Source organism: Pyxicephalus adspersus, chromosome 1 (genome assembly GCF_032062135.1).
Source record: "Pyxicephalus adspersus chromosome 1, UCB_Pads_2.0, whole genome shotgun sequence".
Lineage (NCBI taxonomy): Eukaryota > Metazoa > Chordata > Amphibia > Anura > Pyxicephalidae > Pyxicephalus > Pyxicephalus adspersus.
In genome coordinates, this window is record NC_092858.1 from 42,335,861 (window position 1) to 42,345,054 (window position 9,194).

At 40.5% G+C, this 9,194-nt stretch overlaps 1 protein-coding gene across 3 annotated transcripts in view; it reads left to right on the top strand.

The window, feature by feature from the left end:
* The first annotated feature begins 1,933 nt into the window (after nt 1–1,933).
* Nucleotides 1,934–9,194, top strand: part of TIMELESS (timeless circadian regulator) — a 35,251-nt gene continuing 27,990 nt past the window's right edge. Inside the window, exons 1-2 of one of the 3 annotated variants that reach the window (XM_072408389.1) lie at nt 1,949–2,062; nt 2,391–2,535. The gene's annotated coding sequence lies outside the window, so the exon portion shown is untranslated. Of the gene's footprint in view, nt 2,063–2,390; nt 2,536–8,457; nt 8,549–9,194 lie in introns of those variants that run through there. The other 2 variants (XM_072408372.1, XM_072408381.1) reach the window with 2 other exon arrangements.

A 9,194-nucleotide genomic window follows, 5' to 3' on the forward strand; every position in this document is an offset into this window, starting at 1 on the left:
TTCCCACCATACCATGACACTAACAGACTCCTTTTTGTGGGAAATGGCCATATTGGCCGCTTTATTGGCACATTTTATTTTATTTTTTTTTTTTTATAAACTTTATTTATAGACATAGAAAAGACAATGTATAAAGTAATAACCAAAAGAATCATCTGAACAGTACAAAGCCAAAGTAAAAGAGAACAAGCAATAACAGGCTCAAGATTAGTGTTACAAAGTTCGGGTCGTAAAAAAAAACATTAGCAGTATACAAAAATCATAGCGAGTATCAACAGTGCAACATAGTACAGTGTGCACATTTTATTTTAAACATTTCCATAACCTAAACATTTTAGTCACAAGCATAATAACATCAACAATAAATACCCATAAATAACCCCTGAGTAACAATAACATTTACAATTTTTCAAAAACCTGAACTCTAAAATTTGCACCTTTTGAAAACCATTCCTCCTTCCCGGTTGTGACCCTTCGGAGACACCGCTCACCAAACTATATCACTGGGAGGAGCTGCCCAGAAACCATCATTTCTGGTCTCAGCTGTAGAGCCCACCGGCTCGAGAACATGTATACGGTACTACTTGCAGCTCCTTCTTAACACCACCTCAAAGTGGTCCAAATTAACCATAACCTTTTGGACATCCCACACCTCTGATGGTTCTCCCTTCTGCTACACCCATTTAAAGATGTCCACCGAGGACCCCAACCGCAACCACACCTTCAACCCTTCACATATCACATAGGGGTGGTGGAATCGAAGGTCACTCCTTTTTTCTAAAACTTCCCCTGCTTCCTCTTTCTTCCTTTTTTTATCCCTATTTTCTCCACCCCATTTTTTAAATTTCCAACTTTTCCACTACCTTCTTCCATTAATCAAAAACTTCCCTATGCTTCCCCTGGTCATTGCTGCCTTCCATCCACCTCCTTTTTACTCCTCTAGCGTTCTCTCCAATGACCTACTAATGACTTCCTCACTCATAACCTCATCACACACACGGCTCCAAGACTTTTCCTACTACAAGACTCCTACTTTATGCCCATTTAAAAGAGCACTCAAAACACATCTTTACAAACTTGCCTACCCGGCTTCTTTTGTCTTTTAACCATCACGACATATCTCCCCTCCTATTGTGTGTTACACCCCCACCTTCTAGATTGTAAGCTCTTTGGGGCAGGGTCCTCTCCTCCTCCTGTGTCACTGTCTGTATTAGTCTGTCATTTGCAACCCCTATTTAATGTACAGCGCTGCGTAATATGTGGGAGCTATATAAATGCTGTTTAATAATAATAACAGGAGCAGTGAGATCAGCATAACAATCATTATTATTTTAAGCCACATGATCAGCATGACAACATTTTCAGAAATAGACCAGAAATCTACTCCGTGCCCATTCCTCCACCCTGGCCCCTGCCCTAACCGAACTATTTAATCTCTCCCTTTCTACTGGTAAATACCCCTCAGCTTTTAAACATGCCATATAATAATAATAATAAAAAGGCTTATTTTATTTACACAACTCCTTTGCCTAAACTATTGTCTCTTTTTTCTTACATCTCTATGCTCATATCACAAAAATAAAAGTCTAAGCAAAATGAATGGTTAGGTCCTTGGCACATTCAGGGTTATTATGTCCCCAATGTGACATGAGGTCCCCTGTCCTCCCTTCATCACAAATTACCCGCCAACAGCGCAAGGACGTCCCAGAGCAGACTGCTTCATAGCTTCAGTTCGAGGGGGGAGACAACGTAACAACCTCAGTTGATACACAATTGTGACACAATTTATAGAAGCCAGTAGTTCTTTTACGATTTTTAATATAGATCTGAATGAATATGTAACGAAGCTGACTTAAAACTTAGAAAAAAAGACCACGTAATGGTGTTTACGCACCCCTGTCCTTTGTAAGAGTTGGTATGTGCCGAGGCTGGGCTGACACGGGGAAGACTGGCTGGAGGTTCCCGCGCCAGCACGGGTCAGGCCGGAGCTCTGAGGAAGTAGCGGGACCGCTGTAACATGGAGATCGCTAAGTGAGGCGCTGGTCCCCCTCATGTGAGGCAGGTGAGTGGCTCTGTGCACCGGTACTATGTCTCTCGTTACTGGGGAACTACATGTCCCATCATTCGTGAGACGTGGAGTTCACTGTAGAACTTCTGAAGACCAATGTAATGATTTTATTATTACTTTACCTCTTCCCCTGTAATTGTATTCCTTAAGTTTGCAGCCCTCACCCTAAACAGAAATTTAATGAGGAAAAAAATTATTATAATGTAAACAAAAAAAATTGTATTTTAAAATTGGTTGTTTATTATAGTTGGTACAGGTGAGGTCTCTTCTGCAATAAAACAAATGTACCTGCAATGCAATGTATATTTTGTGATGTATGCAGAGCTGCGCAGCCCCGGAATGTGGAGAGTTACATCACTGCGGCCGGCCGGGTGGGGGAGGAAGACCTGGACCTGGAAGAGGACCTGGCAAAGATGGCGCTACCTGTGACAGAGTGCAGAGAGGCGAGCCTGCTAACAAAATTACAAGTGGGAATTTCAGATTATTTTATTGCAGGAGGGACATCGCTTGTCTGCTTGACATTTTTTACTTTTGAGGTTGTTAATTTTAAAGCAGACACCCTCATCCAAATGTCAGTGCCAACACTTCAGTACTTTTCTAAGTTTGGGATCTGCAACCATCTAGATCAGTGGTCGCCAACCTTTTAGGACCCACCGACTACTAGATTTACTGCTCATGCGTGGGGAGCTGGGTGTCGCTCAGAAGGGAAGACACCTCCCCATATAGTGATGTCATGATGCCAGAACCCGCCACTCTCATCGCAGGTCTGTTCCGGGGACGTGGTCCGTGGCTCTGGGTTGTTTTCCTGACCCCGCTCAGGGGTGCACCAGCCAGAGCCGCAGACCACTGGTTGGCAACTCCTGATCTAGATTGGCCAAACCAGGATAATGGGTGTTCTCCCCAGTGCACCACCCAGGACTTTTCAGTAATCACCCCGGCTGTTTTTAGATGGTTACTGATGAGTTGGGTCACACTACAGGAGCTGCCACCACCAACAGCTTTTTCCCACTCAGTTTAAAACAAACTTCTGGGTTTTACACTGACATGGAAGGAAAGCTGAGAATGATTGCAGAAGAAACATTGCACGTCCCTTTGCAATAAAGAGCTGCAAATGAAAATATTTATATACCAATCAGGCGCTTGGGGAGAATGACATCTAAAGAACTAAAGCTTGCTCCTAGTCTATAACAACACTTGTAGCATGTTCACTTTCTGATCATCTCCTGCTGCTTGTCTGCAATCTCTAACCAACTCTGGTAACGTTCCCAAGATCTTTGAAATTTTTGTAGCATTATCATAAGATTTTATGTGTACTTCTTTAGTGCTATCAGGGACAGCCATTGAGGGCCCTTGTATTGATAAAGTTGTCCACCACTTCTGCAGATCATTGGTTCTCAAGCTGTGGCCCCAAGGTTTGCATTGTGTAGCCTTCAGCTGCATTGGAGACAGATGCTGGCTCCTTTGATTCTGCTTGATCTTTTGAGGAACTGAGCATGCTTCTAAAGACACTGGAGGAAAAGACTTTCTGCTAAAATCTATGCTCTGGCAGCTGGCGAAGGTGTTGTTGGTCAGTAGAGAGAGTGGTGTATGGGTACAAAGGGTGGCAGAGACTGAATGTGTTTGAGAAGAAACTAAATTCTTCAATTTTCAATTCCGCCAACAACCTCATCCAGTGTTTGGCGGGGTTTAGGTCTTTAGCCATCATGATTGGCCAGGTTAGACCAGGCATTTTCACGAGAGTTCATTCCCAGCACCCTGGTATGCCAGGATCGTCCACTGAGCTACACATTCCATCAGTAGAATATTGCAAACAGGCAAGTAAGTTTGTTCTATTGCAGAAGAGACATGGCAAGCCCTGCAGCTTGCTTGTGGACGCTTCGCTACTGCATGCAAACTCCTGAAAAAACCAAGTGATTGCTGCCTGTTACTACTCCTGGGCATCCAGTGGTTGCCAGTAGTTTCCTGGGAGCAGTAAACATAATATTTTTTTTCTGCGTGCCTGAATTTCAGCCTTATTGTGTACTTTATTGTGTTATGACTTGGAGTAGGCTAGTAAGCAGATTTTGGTACAAGACCTGATTCAAGATATTTTATTATGTCTTGATTGTGTCTTTCATTTTTAGCTGTATAACAATTTTAATGTTTGCTAAATAAACATACTTCATGTCATACACATGGGACAATATGAATCACCTGAAACATTAAAACAAAATACTACTATAGCAGGGAAATTACAATGCTGCTGTTGGGAAGCAGATTGTGCAGACCTCCATTACACATGGTAAGGATTTGTGCAGATAACCTGACTATAAGCCAGTAAAGCAGTAAGGGAACAAACAGCCATGTGAAAGAAACCTTAGCTTTGTGTTCTCTGTTTTCTCTATTTCTGGTTGCCTATTCATAGTATCCATGGTTTAGTGTCCTTTCAGAAACGCTCACGTGGACTTGACAGCTGAGTTGAGTCTCTCTAATTAAGATCAATCCGCACAATACACAACCCCTCCTATATAATTCTATTCTTATTTACCACCCTGTTGGTTCTTTATACAACAGTATAATATAAAAGGCTTCTAATATGTCCTGAAAATCAGCTATTCTGTAATTTAATTCATTCAATGAATTGCCAATTCTAGGCCCGGGCAAGGATCATTTTATTTAGGGGTAATTCTAAGTATAACTAATGCTCCAGGTATGACAGTCTATACATGTAACAAGTCATTATAAAAGCAGTGTTATCACCAAAAAAAGGGCTTAAAGATACTGCTAGTAGAAAAGTCATTCACCTTTAGGGTATAATGACCCGTACAGGAGGATTGGACGCCAGCAAAATCAAAAATAGCCAGGATAATTCAGTAGTGGTCTATCCATACTGTGGGACAGACAATGTCATACCTTAAGGGGCATACTGGTACTGGAGGTTGCACCTAGGGACTTTAGGGACCCAACCTTTGGAGCTCTGTTTTTGCTAGCAGACTCTTTTCTCCACCCATCCTATTTGTTACCCCCAAACCTTAGCAACTCTGTCAGTCTGCTAACTGCTGAGGGACAGCTCTACATGTGCTAGATTTTTGCTGGTGATGATCATGACCATTGGTCTCGGGCAACAGTAATCTAGTGTGTGTTCAGAGCTTTCTTTCGCCACCCCTGCACTTTTACCTCCAGACCCCCTTCCCCCAAGCAGTCCACCTAGGGTCTATGGCTTAGAGTTATCAAAAACCTTAGACAAGACTTTCTCGGTATGAATCTACACCCCCCACTTTTGAGAGTGTGGGCATTTAATCTTTAAAGACACTTGGTATAGGCGGTTGTTTCCCTGTGCTACAAACTGGGGTTTAACTTCTTACCGTCTGTAGGTCTCTCACCTCCAACCTTCCCTTGCTGCCTTGCAAATATCCTAGCATTTGGTACCAGTTTGTGTGGCAGAATAGTTTCAGAGATTTTTTTATTCTCTCCTACATCACTGTTGCCAAACCCAAAGGTGGTATCTATCACATCTATCTCAAGGCATTAAACATTTTCATTTAAGTTCAGAAATTTCAGATGCAATCCACCAAATCCACTTACTTACATCAGAGATCTTTCTAGCTCCGTTTCCAACATTTTTCTGAGGCAACCTGTAGTACCAGTTTGTGCCCTTCCTCCCCCTTAGTCGTCTTTTTTTTTTTTATATAAAATTATTATTTTGGTTCTTTTTTTAAAAAATGCATTACCATTTTGTGCAGCCATGTAACAAATAGGGGTTGCACAAATTATGATAAAATATGATTCAGCTTGAGGATTGGTATTCCATGCACCCAGCTCTTCATTGTTTAAGTAACGGGAGAGGGTTTCATGCTTCCACATTCCCAAGGAACCAGAAGTATTTAGCTGTCAAAGTAAAGTTCCTACAGGTACCTCTTTTATGTTTGTGCTGCCTTGAGGAGGGATATGTATACGTCTGTAAACTTTTTTTCTTATCTTCTTTGACAATGTTGCTTTAATGGGTGCTGTTTTTTTTTTTTTTTCATCTTGTGACAGCAAATATGGTATGGCCATATCTGCATGTATTAGAGTTTATAGTAACTGGTTCTCCTCTTGCCTTTAGTCCATCAAAATAATAACATGTCAGGATGCAAGTCTGCGTCATTGTGTGTTTTTGTTAAATGTATCTTTTCTTACTAATCCACTTGCTGTCATCAAACCATGTGATTTTGAAACTAAGCATAGGTGGATTAGGTGGATGTGTTGTATTTCAGTATGTTTAAAGCCTTGATTGCTTTTGTCACATCAAGGTGGAAATGTATTTCATCTACTTACAAAGAAACATTCACTGATTTCAAAGTGACGCAAGTTGCTGACCTATTTTCCTTTTTTTTTTTTAATCATACATGCAGGCAATAGCGCCTTGGTTTGTGTTTTATTGCCGATCTGTATGTGAGGAAAAATAAGATTTGTTGTGTAAGGTCACGTTTCAGAAAGTCGGTCACCAGTGTACCAGTCTGTCCAGGAGGGAAATAAGATGTATCCGTCTGATGTACCGGGTTAGACACAATGGTCAGCGTGTTACTGGTCCCTAAATGTTTTGGGAAAACTTATACAGCTGAACACGGATGGAAAAATTCTAAGAACTATTCCAAAAATATTTGTTTTCGTACCCAAAACATTTTTCTTTTGCTGCAATTAGGCAGGCTTTGTCATAGCAAACACTTATTTGGTTTGAGAATTTTTTTCTTGCAGCTACAAAAAAAATAAAATAAATAAAAATAAATATATATATATATATATATATATAATGCAGGGTGATGAGTATAATTCTCTTCATACCCCAAAAACATAACTGAACACACAAAGTGCACTTTTTTCTGCAGAAATTAGGAAACTAAGCGGAGTGAAAAGAGGCTATAGGTGGATGGCATTCCCTTTAGGTAGGTAGCCTTTCAGTAACCACCCAAATACAGCCAGCTGGATGCCGGAAATTGCCCGGTGGTGCGCCCAGCTGAAAGTGTCTGGGGAGAACACTGAAGTGGAGATTTGCTAAAAGTATTTGTATCTAAATAGTCCTGAAAATAGACCCTTTTTCTGGAATTCAACAAAAATAATGTTACAAAAGTAATTTTTGTAGAATGTTATCTAAATTACCTTTCCATTTCAGTCTGAAGCCACTGTAATTTTCTAAGACCTCTAACAACATTTAATTCAGTGGGGAAAACTAGAAGCATTCTGTCCTCTGTTGATGTATGGAAAGCCCCCTTCACATTTTTCAGCTCCTGCTTGTTCAACTAGCTCACATAATTTTTAAGAAGTCTGCACTAGGATGCATGTCAAATTTTAGACAATCCTTGACAAAGTGCCATTTTGTTCTATAGAGAGAGAGTGGAACAAGTGCGTGGCACCCCACTGTGCTCTTTTCCCTTCACACCCATTGCAGTTGTTCATCGTCTGTCTTTCATGGATCCGCCAGGACAGATACGCCTCAGATTCTTTCCCGAGACTATACCCAGCCATACTTATTGGGAGATAATCATCTGACGTGTACTTGGCCTAACTGTAGTATAGTGTTCATTACCTAACTTGTACAAACTCCTGGGTGCAGCTTCCCATGTTAAATACTACTTCTACATTCCATCTATATTCACTGTTCAGGCCAACAAGCGCATTATCAGGGCAAAATATTTGAGATATACTCCCCTCAGTTTATTAGACTAGACCAGGGTTTGGTGGAATCCCAAGGTTCCTCCAGATATTGCTTGGGGTTCCTTGAGCAATTTGTTCCTCTTGGGTCCATTTGAGTGACCCCAGTGATCATTTTGGGTGTATGAATGGGGATTCTGGGTTTTGACGTGCACTGAACATTACTTTTTTGTACCAATACAATGATTTCATGCACTTCCTAAAACCAAAAAGTTCTTTAAAGGTATTAATTACATTATCATCTTATTTTTTTTATTACCTTTAAATGAGAAGCTTTTGGTTTTAGGAAGTGCATGAATTAATTTGAAGTCTTGTTATTCCAATAATGTGTGCTCTCCTAATACTAGTGTCACATTTTTTTTTTTTTTTCATTACTATTTTTCAATATATTCGGCTGCTCTTTTTCTCAAAAATATTAAAGTAAAACCTTTACTATGTTGTTGAAATTAATTGTAGCGGATTTGACATGTTTCCAAACGCCTTTATTGGCTCCTAACTTTCTTTTGTGTCCCTGTGGGAAAAAAAATAAACTCATACAGGTTATGCTGTGTTGAATATTCCTGACCTGATTTTTGTCAGCTTGGCCTTGCTGTCATATTCTGGTTAAGAATGTAGGTTAGTTCAGTGAGCGATTCTGGGTAAATAGACCGCTTGCATAACAGTGCTTATGTGATGTGCCCTTCCTTTTTATCCCCTCCTACTCCAAGCTCATTGTGCACTTCCTCTGCTCCTAAGATGCCAGCAGCTCCTGTGAACATTTGGAGATCAGACAGCCACTGCACACGAAGCCTGGAGACTGCTGATAGGAAGGTATGGATGTCATATATTGCTCGCAGTCTTTGTATTTACATGACATCTGGCATATCAAGTCACCTTAAAACATACATAGCGTGTAGCATTTAAAATCATTGCAGTTTTTGGTCAGTTTACTTTTATGTGTTTGATTTCTGATTGACATATACAGAAAATAGAATGAAAATGTCACACAAAAGGTGATATGAATATACCTTAGTTGTGCATAAGAATACCTAAAAAAAGGAAAACTGCTTGCAGTTCATGTTGCAGAAAAAGTAATCCTATAGTGAAGTGGAATTGGCAAATTTGAGCATAGAGTGGCTATAAAAAGCCAGATTTGGATTTAGTAGAATATATTCATTGCTGCTAATTCCTAAATGTTTTTACATTTTTAGTCATATTTAAACAGTTTACAAAATTGTACCTTTGGTATAAGTTGTCTTGATGAGTTTATCCGAGTTGGTCTTGTACTCATCTTTGTACTTCATCCAGTGATTTTCTGCATTGCCTTTTTTGGCAGCACAATGTCCTAAAGTGTCGCCTTCTCTTTCCTCTTTTTCTGCCTACGTCACTTGATCTCGCATTGCGCAGGAACGAGATTGGGGGACAGGGGCGCCGATCCTACTGCACATGCGTGAGATTGCCAATCCCCCCCCCCCCC